This window comes from Felis catus, chromosome C2 (assembly GCF_018350175.1).
Source record: "Felis catus isolate Fca126 chromosome C2, F.catus_Fca126_mat1.0, whole genome shotgun sequence".
In the NCBI taxonomy this organism is placed as follows: Eukaryota; Metazoa; Chordata; class Mammalia; order Carnivora; family Felidae; genus Felis; species Felis catus.
Genome location: NC_058376.1, coordinates 32769999 through 32787637, shown reverse-complemented (window position 1 = coordinate 32787637; position 17639 = coordinate 32769999). Strand labels below are relative to the sequence as shown.

Genomic DNA, 17639 nt, shown 5'->3' with positions numbered 1-17639 from the left:
TTTTTTTGTTTTTGATTTATTTATTTGGCTTTATGTCCTATATTTAATGCATCCTTCACAGGAAAATTATCAGAAAATAGGTCTTTTTAGCATTTTTCAGTATAAATTTTGTTTCTCACAAACGTATGAATATATGTTTGTACATCAACTTTACAACCTGGACATTTACTAATATTTTATCTAATTAACAGATAATAAGCCAAAAATATTTCCACAAAAGTTTATGCTCTGAGAATAATAAAATTTTCCTTAAAAAATCAAGGGATAGACAAAAAGGATATATATGGAAAGCTATTTTCCTATTAATCTTTAGTAGAATTCATATAATTGATTCAATACCATATAGTGTTATGCCCAAATAGAACTGGTAGATTTTTTAAATGTGGTTATTATAATTTTTGTTTCCTCTCTGACACTCAATTCATAATTTTTAGAGCAGCATCACATGTTGGTTTATGTAAAGACACAGATTTGCATGATCTCAAGGAGTCTAGGCCTTGGGAGCTCCATCAAACAGGAACGAATTTCTTCTGTGCCTTGTGAAAGTAAAGCTGGTAAATTTTGATAATAAAAGCATAAAACTTCCTTCACCAACCTTAAGATGGCCATCCTCTTAAAGTACGTTCCAACTGAAAGGAGCCTTTGTTGAATAGATTACAACAATTTCTCAGTTTTTATAGACGAATCCAGACAATGGTCATTGTCTTCCAATACAATGGGGAAAACATGCTTCCATTTATCATGATTTTACACAGTGGACTGAAAACAGATTTCCCTGAGACAATTATGAAGTATAAACATGCTTTGGTGGTTGCTACTTTTTCACTTATTTCTTCATCCTTCTGTATCATGTCATGTCACTGTCTCTGCCCACACATTCTTCACCACACCACACGGGGCTTTTACAATTCATAGAAAGGGGATATATGAAGACATGTTGAAGTCACTTGTCTGGGTACTCAACATCAGTTTACCTAATAAGTATTCTGAGAGCTTCTCTGTCACTGGACAACATCTTGCTTTGTTCCCCTGAGTTTTACCAGCTTCATAAAATAAGGAAAAGACTATGCTTTCTCTACACTGATGTGTGTTACAGTTAGAGCTATCTGACTCAGGTAGCTATGTCCATCCTTACCTTTAACTCAATATAGTATCGTGTTACCTAAAACAACTGTACATATTTCCTAGACTCAACTAAAGGAAAAAGGAACAGTGCTCGCTTCGGCAGCACATATACTAAAGGAAAAAGGAACATTGTTGCATATTGTCAAAATTGATAATGACCATTATTAGTAAGTGGAAGTCATATGGCCTAGGAAACATATATGTTGAGAGACTTAAGAAAAATAGAGATTGGTTTGGCAAAAAATAAAAGCAAAACAAAAACAATTATAGCTGCAGTGGTAGCATTAAGAATACTTCTTGTCTGAGAGGTGCCTGGGTGGCTCAGTTAGTAGAGTATCTGACTCTGGGTTTCAGCTCAGGTCATAATATCACGGTTTATGAGTTCTAGCCCTGCATCAGGCTCTGTGCCGACAATTTGGAGCCTGCTTGGGATTCTTTCTCTCCCACTCTCTCTGCCCCTCCCCTGCTTTCTTTCTCTCTCTTTCTCAAAAAATAAATAAAATATTTTTAAAAAGAATACTTTTCGCCTAACTAATCTTAACACAATATAAAAAAGAATTTAGTGACTGTAGGCTAAAAACCTAACCCCTTAACTGAGTTTGACCAGTGCGTGAAAATGTTGGCCTACTTTATTCTAAAAGTTCGAATAGAAAGGAAGACAACACAGCTGACTGCCTTTCTTTCACCTCATTTGATCTGCACGGCCACTGTGTCCACTGACAGAATGGACACATTGGCATGGAACACTCCATTCTAAGGGTCATCAGCGTTATTAGCTTAGTAGTCATGGTATCAGATTTGGACTTTATACTGTAATTCCCCAGAGGATGTCAATGCCAAGAATTAACCTTCTCCTCTGCTCTGCTCTAAAACATGAAAGCCAGCATCTCTAGAACTGTGTCAGGTCAGTGAAAAAGTCATTGATGGAGAGCTTCATGTACTGGTTGAAAAAACAAACAAACAAAAAATACTTTAGAGCAGAGTTGGGCAAATGTTTTCTGTAAATCTTTTTGGCTCTGTGAGCCATACGGTCTCTGTCACAACCTCTCAGCTGTGCCACTGTAACAGGAATGTAGCCACAGGGAATCATAAACAAGGGTGTGACAGTGTTCCAGTAAAAATGTATTTACCAAAAGAGGTGAAGGGCTATGCTGTGGCTTACCACACCTTGCTTTGGAGGCATGTTGTCTCAAAAAATTGGACAAATATATGTCATTTTTTAGGGTGTGTGGGTGGGTAGCATGAGGTGAGGAAGGAGAGAGATACACAGAGAGAGACAGAGGCAGAGACAGAGACAGAGAGACTCAGATGATGTTCTAAGATACCAGCAGAGCATGGCTGATTGGACATGTCTCTTGAAATTTCACCTCCAAGGCCTGATCCGTTGCTAGAATCCCCTTACTAAATGCACTAGTAATGCAGAGGACCTTGAAACCAGTGAATGTTAAGCCATTATTCTCTTTTGATTGTTCACTTTTCTAGAAGTGTAATAAGTAGAAAGCTATGGTAAGCACTTGGGGGTTCTCAAGCTTATTTGAACATAGACTTCACTAATGCCACCCCTTTCTGCCCCTCCCACTTAAAAATCTATTAATGGAAAAAATATCTTCTAAAGGCACTTTGAATAATAGATCTTTCGTTGATATTAGTGATGAGGGCTCATGTCAGACTTCACTGGATATGATACGGAGCCAGGAGCAGCCAGAGAGGAGGGGAATGCATGTAATGGTCTTACAGGACCATCAGAGGAGCAAAGGAAGTAGAGAATGAGAAGAGCACCAACAACATGAAGGTCAGCTACTTACTGAGGACAAGAAAACATGCCAGGACCACCAAAAGCTATCTTTGGTACCTAGCGAAATTTTTGGATGTGTCCTGTGGCAAAACTCGTATTACCGTAACACAATATTTATTTCCTTATTTTATTGATGTTTTACTTTTATTTTTTTTAATGTTTTATTTATTTTTGAAAGAGAGAGAGAGCACAAGGAGGAGAGGGCAGAGAGAGACACACACACAGAATCCAAAGCAGGCTCCAGGCTCTGAGCTGTCAGCACAGAGCCCAACACAGGGCCAGAATCCATGAACCATGAGATCATGACCTGAGCCGAAATGGGACACTTAACCAACTGAGCCACCCAACCACCCCGATGTTTTATTTTTAATAGTGTTGCTGGGGGAACTGGACAGCGACTTGCAGAACAATGAATCAGGACCACTTTCCTACACCATATACAAAAATAAAATCAAACTGGATGAAAGACCTAAATGTGAGACAGGAAACCGTCAAAATCCTACAGGAAAAAAACAGGCAGCAACCCCTTTGACCTCGTTCGCAGCAATTTTTTACTTGACATGCCTCCGGAGGCGAGGGAAATAAAAGCAAAAATGAACTTTTGGGACCTAATCAAGATAAAAAGTTCTGCGCAGAGAAGGAAATACTCAGCAAAACTAAAAGGCTAATCATATCTATGTTTAATAATCTGCTTGTGTTCACTGTTCTTAAATATAAAGTGAATAAAGAGAAATGTGAATATTTAATCCATAAGTGTACCGTAAATTAAAATATGAAACAACAATGATTGTAACAAAGAAATAAACATCTGATTGGATAGATTTTTTATGAACAATTTTCGGTCATTTTTAACTTTAATTTGCATTACAGATATATTTATAATTCTTTAACTAGCTCAGGGCTACACTCAGTTAATTTGTAACATCTTGATAGTCTTATAGTTCCCTAGCTTGAATTACTTTTAAAGATTGATTTTGGAATGAGAACCTTTGTTAATGAGTAAATAAGGAATATTGTTGAGTAAATATTTGGTGTATAATTTTTCATAGGGTAGGTGAAACCACAAACGTTGTTGTCTCTACAATGGACTGTGCTACCATATTCTAAATGACTTTTTTTAGTTTTTATTTATTTATTCTGAGATATAGAGAGAGAAAGAGAGTGAGTGAGTGCACAGGCAGGGGAGGGGCCCAGAGAGAGGGAGAGAAAATCCCATGCAGGCTCTGTGCTGTTAATGCAGAGCCTGGCAGTGGGGCTCAATCTCATGACCTTTAGATCATGACCTGAGCCAAAGTCAAGAGCCAGACAATTAACTGACTGAGCCACCCAGATACCCCTTAAACTATTTTTTAGGGAAAGAGAATCTTCACAAATTCATCAAAAATATTCTAAACACATATATGCTTAAATTAGGTATTGTAAGACATAAATAACAGTATTGTTGAAGTGGGGATCAAAAACTGATGTGAATTAATGATGGCATTTTTAAGTGCCCATCATAAATAGAATATATTTTATATACTGTCATGCATTCATCTCTTCCATCCTAGACTGTAAATTATAAAAATATATATCTATCCTTCAGTTCTATGTATTGAAGTTATAAACTGCAAAAAATATTGTGGTGGTAATAGAACACAATAAAATACACTCTTTGAAAACAAATCGAAAGGTAACACAAACGGCTCCTGTATTCCTTTCATATTTCTGGGAACACTCTTACTTTTTTCTTGATGTTATGGACTTTTCAAATTATTGTTTTCACCAAGAAACTAAAATGTCCTTTTAGTCATGCTAGTTGTAGAGAGATGAGTTTCTGATGATAGTTTTACAGAGTCAGCTTGGATAATGTTTCTGGGCAAAGATCCTAAGAAAATAAAATTATGTGCCTGAGTTTTCTATTTCTACTTTTCATTCTACATGAATCATACTTTCTTGGATTTTAATGGCTAGGAGAGGCCTTTTTTTTTTTTTTTTTTTTTTTTTTAACAATTCTTGATGTTTTAGAATACAACCCATCAAGTACAACAATTAAAAATATTTTGTACTTATAATTTAAAAAATCCTAATGTGTATTTATTTTTGAGAGAGAGACAGAGCGTGAGTGAGGGAGGGGCAGAGAGAGGTAGACACAGAATCTGAACCAGGCTCCAGGTCCTGAACCTGACCCTGGGCTGGAACTCATGAACTGCAAGATCATGACCTGAGCCGAAGTCATATGCTTAACCCAAGGAGCCACCCAGGTGCCCCTGTAGTACTTAGCATTTCAAAAGAAAGAAGTTACTTTGTCTTAAAACACTTGTATTAAGTAAACTTGTTATTGCAGATTTTGTTTAGGACACAATATAATTTAACAGTCTTTTTAAAAAATTCCACTAGAGGGCAACATATACCAAGATTTTTGTTCGTTTGCAGTTTCAAGAGGAGAAATAGCCAGTTTTATTCATCATGAATAAATGTCATTGATTTCATATTTAGCATCATGCAGTATTAATTGTTATCTTTATGATGCACATGTGGTCTGCGTGAATACTATCTCATTTATAAAAGATAGTGGTATGGGTGTTACTCCTGATTTTAATTAGTTACAATCAACACTCTTCAGTTACCATAATTACCAGAATGAACAACAAATTTAAAAAGGCATTATTTTACAGGTAATAAGTTCATGAGGTGAGGTCTTTAATGTCATGTATGTTCTAAATTGTAAATATACATAAATTGTTCTAGGTTAAATAAAGATAAAATTAAAAGCCTAGAAGTTCAGTTTTCAAGAAACAAAAGCATTTGCTCATTACACATTCTCAGGGATTCTTTCAATCACGAGTAAGAAGACCGGTTGAATGGTGCGTGCCAGCTTACTATTTCTTTATCTTTGCCGAGAAGGGGGATCCACTTGAAGTTGGCAGCTGCACCATGGTTTAGAACTCTTCCCAAACACTGCTTGGTTTACAGCCTACCCTCTTCAACCCCCTGCTTCTCCACTGACCCACTAATATTAAGTGAAGACAAATTTTTAAAATACAGGTGGTGGTCACTAAAACACTGACATTATATAAAGAGCATAATGCTTTTGTTTCCAAATAAATTTTCTGTAAGAGAGAACAAAGCAAAATTTAAAGTGGGGGAGGAGATACACAACCAGCTTTGGAAATCATTATATGGATTTTAATAGAATTATACTTAGAAACAATCAAATAAAAAAATACACCCTTAGGAGTGTACTTTAATGCTCTAGGACAGATAGTATATGGGACTAGACCCAATTGTCACATACTGCAGTAAAATAGTGAAAATTTTCTCCTTATTTTAACATATTTTACATATTTACAGACTGCTTAATAATGTATTTTAACATATTTTACAGACTGTTTTCATTGTCATAAAAATGATAGGTGCTCATTACATAAAAAATTAAAATTAAGCAGTGAAGATTTTTTTCACTGTTACCAAATCATCCCCTTAACAAACTATCATCTTTAACATGCATAGTATACAAATAGACAGATGATAGCTGGACCAGGTTTGAAGTCTCTACATGTATCATTTATTTCATCTTCCTACTCCCCTACGCTGTAAGTACCATTGTAATATTATTGCTTATATCATTATTATTATTATGTTATTATTAAGCATATGGTTATCCCCATTTCATATATGAGAAAAGTGAGTCATTATGTTAGCAATATAGGTAATGGGAAGAATAGAGAAATGTATATAGTGAGATACATAAACATACAGAAATAAAGAAATAAATGGAATATTAGTTCCCAGTCATGTCTCTAAAATTAAGAAAACATTATGGAAAACTTTTTTTAAAAATTCAATCATTTTAACCTCACATTTCAAATTTAGATAGTATCAGTTCCCAGCAATGGATGATAGAATAGGACCATTGCACATAATCCTTCCTTCCCTACATCCTAATTATCATTAATTTTATTAATATTTGCATAGTGTCAAGTTTTATATCATTCCCATTTTATTCTGTAACCATAATTTGTACTGTTGCTTAGCCTTAGATTTGTGTTTAAAGAGATTACCCCAGTTCTTTACCAGGATTTCATTTTTGAAATGCTTATTTTAATTTCTTTATACATTCCCCAAACATTCTTGTGATTCCCGTCTATTATCTTTGTACTTGGAAGCTAGTTGTCAGGATGTACTTTTTTTAATGTTATTTATTTATTTTGAGAGAGGGAAAGGGAGAGCGAGAGCGAGAGCGAGAGAGAGAGAGAGAGAGAGAGAGAATCCCAACCAAGCTCTACACTGTTAGCGCAGAGCCTGACGTGGGGTGGATCTCAGACCTGTGAGATCATGATCTGAGAAGAAATAGAGTAGGACACTTAACTGACTGGACCACCCAGGCGCCCCTGTCAGGATGTACTTTGATAAAGTATTTCCTTGCTTCTCTGTCTTTAATCAAATGTTACTCTGGAAAGTCGACATCCACAAAAATTTCCCTCTTGAATGTGATCTGCCCTTTTCTGTTCAGGTTACTATACGATTCTTTCTTTTTGAAAGTATTAAATTTAATCTATTTGTTCAGCACATGTTTATTAAATACCTTTGATGTACAAGAATGGTTGCTGGTGATACAATAGTGTAAGGGAAAAAAAAGGTTAGCTTCTTGTTAGTATGTTTTTTAATGGGGGAGAGAGGTGATAAGCAAATACCTATTTATCTGCCTATGTGTCTGTCTATCTACATAATGTCAGATAGTGATCAGTACATTGGGACAAAATGTAAAAAAAGGGACTGAAGTAGATCAGGTGTAAGCGGAGATGCTGTTTGATGAAGGGTCATTAGGAAACCTTCCTATTGAGGTCATGTGAATGAATTACTTATGAGGATATCTGGAGTTTCAGGTCAAAGACCCACAAGAGTGGTCATTTCATGTAAATTTTTCCTGGAGTAACTATTCCCTTTTGATTTGCAGATTCAGGTACTCATTTAATGAAAGTTTATGTCTTGCCTGTTATGTTTCTAAATTATTTTCTGTTACTTTATATTTTTGTGTAACTCTTTATAAAAACCAATCATGTGAATGTTGAAAATGTGTTGTCTTTCTCCTCTATTTTGTCCTGTTTTATTTATACTTTTGTTCTTTTTCATTTTGCTTTGTGTGAATTCCTCACACTTGGGTTTGCTGAATCTGTGTTGAGTTGTATTTCTTCTCCTGATTCCTCTCTTCCTATCTTTTTCTTCTCCTTCCCTTTAAATGCTTTCTTTTAATGATGTCAGCTCACTTATCCTTTTGTCTTGAAATGTGTTTTCCCTCCCTTCTTCCTTCCTTCCTTCCTTCCTTCCTTCCTTCCTTCCTTCCTTCCTTCCTTCCTTCTTTCTTTAAAAAATGTATCTTTTTTAAAGGCTATTTTTCTTTCCTAATTATAATATTTAATTGAAGCTAAAGAAAATTATTTCTGTAAAGGTCCAATTTTAGTGATTTTTAGATGATTTACAGTCTTTATGTAGCTTTTTCTTTTTTTCACTTTCTTATTATTGTTTTTCTAGGTCTTTATCTAAGTCTCTTGCTGCCTTCTTTATATTGAGAATCTTTGGAAGTGGCTGCCTGTTTGCTGAAAAAAATGAGGCATGGAGGCAAAAAGCATAGAGAAAGTTTTTCTGGAGCAGTTCAAAGTTTATATTTCATAGTATTCAGCTGCTATTTGTCATGGGTTTTTAAGTTCAAAATGTATATCTTGCATGATTCAGAGGGATGCACCCAAAGGGCCACATGTACACAAGATTGAGAATTTCATAATGTCTACCATGATATTCAAACTAATCTTTGGTGGGAAATTTGTAATTACTTTGATTTTAAATCATCTAGTAAATTGAAGAGAAAAACACTTTTTTCAATAAATTTTCAGATTTATTTAAATTATAAAAAAGCACTTAATAATCAGAAAGCACCATTTAATTTTAACTTCAATTTAATCCTTTCAGAAATTACATTACACACACACACACACACACACACACACACATCACCATCATCAGCATCATCAGATCCTAGCATATGAATTTCCTAAATTTTAGTTTATTAAAGTCCATCGATAGTTTCTTTTTAAAATATGTTCAGTGTAGAGATCCAACACATATAGCAAATTATACAGTGTAACCATACATACTGTTTTTCAGTTTGGGCTTATAAAAATTCTAAATCCCAAATCATGATTCATTTTTTTGTAGGAAACATATTTTTGAAATCTAAGCAAGAAAGGAGGAATTATGAATGGCTATTAAAGCCAAGAGGTCTGTGCTTTTGAATTTTTATCATAATATCCTACATTTTCTTCCTTTCTTCCTTTCTTTAATAATTCTCATCCATCTGGAACTGTTTACTAAAGCTCTGGTCTTTACTAAAGACACCTGTTGTCTTCCCAAAATTTTTTATTTGCTTTTTATTAATTATTGGTATTTTGTATTCCTTTTATACTTTGAAATCTAAAATTAGATTGAATCCCGTTACTCAAATTAATATTGATTTAAGCACTAAATTTCTAATTTGAAATGACTAACATGGACTTGTAAATGGCATTTTCATAATAATAATAGTCCTGAGGATTTAGTCGTGTGACTTTTCATTAAGAAGTTATTTTGGAACAATTCTATCAGCTTCAGAAATACTTTAATTCCAGCTGGAATTAAAAAGCTCCTAAGTTGTGGGTCTCATGCTAATTCATGCAATGCTAGGATAAATATCTTTGCTAAGTTTATAGAAAAAGTAACTCATAAATGGTTTACAGAAGTTTAAATATGTAACTCTAGATTGCACCCTACTGCCTCTTTTCTGGTGCAGAGTATATCTCGATTCAAGTTCAGGGCTCTCCAAGCCATAGTCTCTTTGACACGTAGGATATCTAGTATACCCTCTATCTTGAAGAAACCTCAAATGTGAGTGACAGCTGAAAAATGACAGCTGGCCTAGTGTATTTAGGCTATAATTTAATGGTCTCTATTCTGACTACTGCTGTAGGTATTGGCAGATGCCTTATAGCAAGTGCCCATTCCCCTGTTCATGTAGCAACCATTTTCAATTGTAAACCATCATTGAAACAGTGGGCCAACGCAGGCTAAACTGTCTATTACACTTCCTTCCTGATTTTGTCCAGGAATCTAGTTACTTCTCTTCTTAGGCTTTAAAAATAGAAAATGCAGATATAAAATAAATACATATAAAATATGAAAACTATACAATTCAATTATTTTTCAATAAAATGTAACCAATGTATTTTTCCCCCATCTCACCACCTCACTTCCCCCGTGGAAGAAAGATACTGTCAGAACTCCAAACTGATTCACACCTCTAAAGATAGCCAGAGCCAATGTAGGGTACCTCTCTTACAGAAAAAAATAAAAGAATAACAAATTTCATTAATTTTGTGTCATTCTTCAACTTTGCTCTTCAGTTTTTCGGTATATGCTAACGACTCTAGAATGTCATGAATTTCACCAATGAGTTACTGGCAGCAGTGATTCACGACATTGAGAGCCAGGGTAAAATTTCATAGACAGTTCTTCTGCTGCCCCATTCATTATCCTCTTCAAATTGTACAGAAGCTTCCTGGAGTCCATTACTGTCTGGCCATCCTACTATCAAGAGCTCAGCTGACCTGGAGGGAGCTGAATTGCCAGGTGTTGAAGCAGTGAATTTAATCCACAAGCCAAAAGTAAAAGATGACAGTCAAGTCTTGATCACTTACTGAGGTAGTATAAACAACAGGCTGACACGGGAGTGCCTCTCTTTCCCTCCCCTTCCATTTTTCCCCATTGAAAGCATAGACTTGGGGGACATATTACCGTTAAGGGAGCCCTGAACAAAAGGCTAAGGTAGTTCTATGACTTGGGGGTCCAGAGAGGAGAGGGGGGAAGGTAGAAGGAAGGATAGGAGTGGGAAATGACTGAGTACTAAGAGTGGCAGAAAGTATCTTCCAGAATTCCCCCTCTTCTCTCCAGACCCCAAGCCCCCAGTAAGGAGGCAGCAAGAGAGGCACTGAAGAAGGCCTCAGCTGAAGACCCCACATAAAGAGGTCTGTGAATGAAGGAGCCTGGGCTAGGAATGCAAATGTGCACGAACAGAAGGCCAAGGAGAGGGACTGAGCCCTTGAAGGCAAGTCCCTTTAGGCAGTGCTGTGCATTAGCTATGCATGAAGTCTGGTATGAGGAGGGTAGCTTTCCCCTTCGCAAGGCTGCCAGGTAAAGACTTGCTGTAATTATCTTTGTAACTGTAATTCAGGTCAGGCCTGAATAATCACGGAGGGTGTTTTTGTTTTTGTTTTTGTTTTTTACCAGCAGAAGGACTCCTCTCTCCCTCCTTGCCTCTAGCTCTTTCCACTTCTTCCCTTTCCATTTCGCAGGTACCTATTTTTGGTCCTTTTTGTTTCTTAAAGGTTTTTTCTTTACTTTTTTTTAAAGGTAATCTTTACACCTGCTATGGGGCTGAAACTCAAGAGTCACATGCTCCTCTTACTGAGCCAGCCGGGCACCCCTGGTTCTTCCTTTTTAAATGTATATGTACCTAACAAGAGGGGTCAAAATAACTGAAATAGTTCAGAGAAGGTTTAGGGTCAGAAGGTGAAGTAAGTTTATTAGATGCGGGGAACCCAAGGAAGGTGGGAGAAAGGACTGGATTCCAGGAGTAGTATATATGAAGGTGCTGATCCAGTGGGGGGACTACAATAATTAGGGTTGACCAGAGCATACACTGGAAGGCAAGGACAGGCAAGTGATAGCTTTAGGAAGCCCAAATATGGAGAGCCCCGATTACCATACCAAGATACTAATTTTTTCCCAGTAAAGATAGAAAAATGGTGAAAACTTGTAATAGCGAATAATAAAATCACACTTAACGTTTTAAGAAAATGTCCAAGCCAAGGCTAGTTCATGAATTAGTCATTAATATGAAAACATATAATGAGGCACCTCAGTCTTTAAGTAGAGTTCAAAATTTCTTTGCCCCAAGGCAAAATTGATTAATTGGATATCCCTAAGGAAGCCCATTTCAAAGATCAAAAAGGAGTTGTTAGAAGACTTGCCACTTCCTTCCTTAGCATGTCAATGCTTCCTTTGGAAATACACACTGTATAAAACCTCCACCTGTGGAAATATATTTATGAATCCTGTAGCACAACTCCAGCGCTAGAAATGGTGACTTTGCAAAATGGTGGGTGAGAAAAACGTGCTGCTAACATGTGAGGGAAGAGATGACTGGCATGTAACCAGAAGAAACGGATTGTTGCACAAGATCTGTTTGGTATCAATACCTTGATAAGCTGTTTGTAGAGTAGAACTTTATTTAAACACACACACACACACATACAGGCACACACACACAGTATTATCTATTTCCTTAACATTAGCTCTATTTCTGGTAATTATAATTTTTGATATTATCGACCTGTCCTTAATATCATTGTTTTTTTTTTTTTAAGTTTATAATGATATTTGCAAACTCATGTTAAGGAAGAGCTAAATCCATCTTTTTTTTTTAATTTCACGTTTGGATTTGCCAGTTATTTCTCTTGAATTGTAAGTCTGAAGTCCTTTAAAAAATTGTTTTGGCTATATTTTCTCCCATAGCAATATATGCTAATACATGCTTATATTTGTGTACTTTCAGGGTTAGTTTTTATTTACTAATACTGTATATAACATAACATTACCTATCTTTACTGAATATTAAGCCTAAATATTTGGGGCTATAGTAATTTGTTCTTCTTTATTGTTCACTGTGGAGAGGGAGAAAGGGAGATCCAATTAGGATCCTTGGTACTCAAGGGTGAAGCCTATTTCAACAAAAGTTGTGCATAAAGGGGTGCCTGAGTGGCTCAGTCAGTTCAGCATCCAACTTCAGCTCAGGTCATGATCTCATGATTTGTGAGTTCAAGCCCCGCGTTGGGCTGTGTGCTGACAACTCAGAGCTTGGGGCCTGCTTTCAGATTCTGTGTCTCCCTCTCTCTCTGTTTTTCCCCTGCTCATGCTCTGTCTCTCTCTCTCTCTCTCAAAAATAAACAAAGATTTAAAAAAATGTTTAGTAAAAAATAAATTAAAATATAAAATTGTGCATAAAGGATCCTAAGGTAGAAGTTGACACATGACAAATTAAGTCTGGTTTCCCTGTCACTTTACACGTACATAGAGATGTTGGCCTAAACTAAGAAATATATTTTGTCTGAGGTACATGACTCTAAGGTTTAGTATTTGTTTTTTCTTAATTTTCAGTCTATGTCCACTAGATTAATAGAATAATATTTATTGTCTTTGGCGGTTAGTTAGACTATTGTAAAACAATCGAAGGATATTAATCCAACACGACTTTTCCAAACCAAAAGGATTTTTATTTCTCCAATAATTAGTTCAAAATATTGTATGGTGTAATCTTGAGACAGCAAATCAAATTTTAAAAAATAATTCCATGGAAAATGTTATTTTTGTTTGTTATGGTTTCCGTTGGTTTTTTTTTTTTTTTTTTGAGAATATGGTTGTTGTAAGAAGACATTTGTTCGCGATGTCATTTAAAGTCTCTGTCTTTGCATGTTCATTTCCTCTTACACATGATGGGCCAAATGGAGCATGAGTAACAACAAGCCAGTCCAATTTGTTTATGACCTGTTAACGTGCTCTATAAATATTCTAGTGATATGAGATATTTTGAGGGAAAACAAAATCTCTTTCGATTTGTGAGGCCATTGGGAACAGAGAAGACTAGACATTAATTTATTCCTTTCATACTAATTATATTAAGATTATCACAAAATTGAGATTATTTTAACTTTACCACTCAAAGATTCATTTTGGTCTTACTTATTCAGATTCAGAAACTCTCAGGTTCTTTACTTTAACACTATTTTAACACGTTATATCTATTTTTCCTTAGTTAAAACAGAGGAAGGATTATTTTGCAGTCAGTAAGGGCTAACAGATTCTAAATATAAACCTTTCTGTTCCATAGAAGGCAGTAATGCCCATGCCCATTTGATGCCTCATTTTAACCCCTTAGTCACCTATGTTTTTGTTGGCTAACTTTTTAATATCTTCATAATTTTTCTGCAAAATTAAACAGTCCTGTCCTTAAAACAACTGGGGAGTTCATGCTTTCCTTTTCCCTTTTTACCTACGGGAAATCAATATAATGATCACTTCACATTAATGAATGTCTCCATTGCTAAATCTTGAGAAATGAATTGTGTATGTTAAAATGAGATGCCCTATGCCCAGGCCTCAGAAGTTAATTCAATAGAGTAATGCTAAATTCCTTGCATTATTTACCTAAGGGCTTAGGAAAGCTATTAAGCCTGTAGGCCAGGTGACACCAGAAGTCTAAGGTGAAGGCTGAGAGTTAAGCGATCTTAATAACATAGACTCAAAAGCTGGTATTAGGGAAATGAAGAAGATTAAGGTGTCAGCTCAAACCTTAGCCATCCTGTTGGTCTGTACCTTTTACAGGTGTGTGGGGGGAAATAGAACAAAGGGTCTCCAGAGAATAGAAAGACTGTAGTTGTCCTCTCTAGCATCCATTCAATCCCAAATTTTGTACCTACTGGTATAAACATATCTGGGAGCTGTCATTAGTATAGGTGTGCCCCTGGGGTGCCTGAGTGGCTCATCCAGTTAAGTTATGGCTGATTTCAGCTCAGGTCATGATCTTGCAGTTAGTGGGATCGAGCCCTGGGTCGGGCTCCACACTGACAGTGCAGAGTCTGCTTGGGATTCTTTCTTTACCTCTCTCTGTCCTTCCTCTCTCCCCCCTCTACAAATAAATAAGTTAATTTAAAAAAAGTGTGTGTATATATGTGTGTATGTGTGTGTGTGCGCGCGCGTGCGCGTGTGTGTGTGTGTTCTTGACACCCTACCTAAAGTGTTTGCTGAGCAACCCAAGAGTTAGTAGTTACTTGTGAAATTGCTTAATGACGAATAAAGCACTGTCCATTTGCTCATTTAACCTTTTGTTTAATTGAGCAGTATTGGAAAATTAGGCATTTTCCTGGAGAAAAGGGATGAAATGAGTTCACAGACAGAAAAAAATGAAGTAATTGCAATGATAAATACTATAATAAAAGCACTTATTCTGGGAACTCAGAAGACACATGCCTAACACTCCCTGAAGTGGCCAGGAAGGGTTTTGCAGGAGGAGTAAGAGTTTACCAGGCAAAGAAAGCACTGTGTATAAAGGTATTTCCTCATATTCATTTACTTTTGTACATTAAAGATATACACTTAGAGAACCATAGGGAGTTCAGAATTATTTACATATGACATGCTTACACACAAAGAGCTGTAATAATGTAACCATAAAATTGCAAGAATATTGAAATACATAACAATAAAATTATAGGAATATCCAATAGTTTGTAAGCTCTTCATGAAATGCTACATACTCTTCTGAGAGCTTTGAAACCTCACCACATCCCTTCTATATTGGCACTGTTTTGTAGATGAGGAAACTGAGGAAATGAGGGAATAATAATTTTTTTTAAGAACACATGGCTATCGAGCATCAACACTGGAATTCAAGCCTAGGCTGTATGGTTCCAGAATTTATCCTGTGCATGAGGTTGTGGAGGTGGGAAAATCAAGCTAGGATAACTTTGCTTAGGAATTTCCCTCTATTCTGTAGATAATAGGAAACCATGGAAGTCGGGCAACAAAGTGAGTGTGGGATATGAGAAAAAGGTTTTGAGTTTGACTTTCAAGCTCCAGTCTTAAAAGGTAAATTTCAGGTGGCATCGTACTAGAGATGGGATATAGAGTAGTAGGGCTAATTGGAAGGGAGAAAATACATACACTTGGAGCATGTTAATTGCCAACATGCACCTGCAGTTTACATATTTTGGCAGTTTGAGACTGTGTAAAATATAAGACTTCTCTGTGCTATATTTTCTGCATCTGTGAAACGAGATAAGGTTGTAAGAGGGTTAAATGCATTAATAATCTTTGCTAAAAATAGCATCTGATTCATATTATCTATTGTCTGTGTTGCTTAAACAAAACAAATTGCATATATAAACCTCCAAGTGCCTTGGAATAGACCAGAAGTAAATACAAAGTTGCATATTCAGTGAGGCCAGTTTCTAAGTTGAATTGAAAATATTTTAACCTTTATTAGTGTAGTAGCTAGTTATGATTTCCATGTTTAATCTTCTGTAATGGTGCTATTAATTATTATAATATTTTTCAATATATGTGATCATGTTTATTTTAAAATTATAATAAATATCACTAACTTAGATCAGAGGGAAACTGGATCAAAATATATATATATATATATTATTTTTAAGAAATTCAGTTCTTTTGAATTAAAGTGTACATTTTAGTACCCACCGTACTAACAAAAGGATTGCTATATTGTCTGACTTTATCCAAAGAACTCACTGAAACGTCCTTTTTTCAACAAACACTGATTTAATGTCTACTACCTAACAGTCACCCAGCTCAACTGGGTATAGTGCTGATAAGACAATGTCTCCTTGCCAAGAATTCAGAATCTAGAAGGGTGGTCAGTGCAGTGATAGCAGCATCCAGCCTATGTGACTTGTCACAGTATATATGAAGACCAATCCATATGCTGGTCTTCAAATATAGTAGAGCATCTAAGTAAAATATAACATGCATAATAGGGCTTTTTGAACTCTCACTAGACAGGACACCAAATTATTATCTCTAAATTATGAAAGCATTCTTTCTAGGGGCACCTAGGTGGCTCAGTCAGTTAAGCATCTGACTTCAGCTCAGGTCATGATCTCACAGTTCATGGGTTGGAGCCCCGCATTGGGCTCTGTGCTGACATCTCAGAACCTGGAGCCTGCTTCGGATTCTGTCTCCCTCTCTGCCCCTCCCCAGCTCGGTCTCTCTCTCTCTTTCTCAAAAATAAATAAATGTTAAAAAATTGAAAAAAATAAAATCATTCTTTCTAAATCCCAGCCTATTACAGTTTTATTATATTATCATATATACGTCTGAAATTCTGATTTATGCCATCTACTGAAAAATTAAACTTTATTATAGTGAACACATTACCAGCAGAGCAACTTCAAAACCACAAGAATAAATGAAATCTGATCTCCAAAAACACTAAGTTGTAAATATAGCAGAATCAAAGTTGGGATATTTTTTTTTCTGGGCTCAGGCTTCACAGAGGTGCTAGGATCTGGAAGCTTTCTTGAACCATGACTAGAATTTTATCAGAGAATAAAGACATGAATAGCCTGACATTTAAATATATATCACCCCACTTTACAAATGAGGACTTTGAGGCACAAAAGTCAGTCACCGGCTTCTCCAAGGCAAAGCAAACGTGCAACCTCGATCAGCTGGTCAAAGTCAGTAATGTTTCTACCATCAGGGAGCTACATCCTTTCGTGCAGTGACCTTGTGTGACAAATGGGATGTTATTAATTGTGGGTTATGTCCTTGAAAGCAGTAGTTTGGTCTCTTGAAACCTAAATTCCTTGTCCTTCAAGGCTTGATCTTTAGCCAGGACCACACTTCTTTTTCTGAGGTGTCTTTTTGATAGCCACGGAACTGGTTGAGAAAGCGGCCCTTCTCCCGGTTGCCACGATTGCTTCCACATGAACGGATCCTGTATTTGCAATTCCCAACCTGATTTTCCTTTTTATCCCCAACCTTGATCCATAATTTCCTGCTATTTATTTTCATCTGAATGTAGAATCATTGCTTCAGAGACAGCATATCAAAAACTGAACTTCTTGCTTTT

General features: G+C 36.1%; 1 protein-coding gene across 6 annotated transcripts in view; it reads left to right on the top strand.

The window, feature by feature from the left end:
- ROBO1 (roundabout guidance receptor 1) overlaps nucleotides 1-17639 on the top strand; it is a 1129831-nt gene that overhangs the window by 249729 nt on the left and 862463 nt on the right. The window lies entirely within an intron of this gene.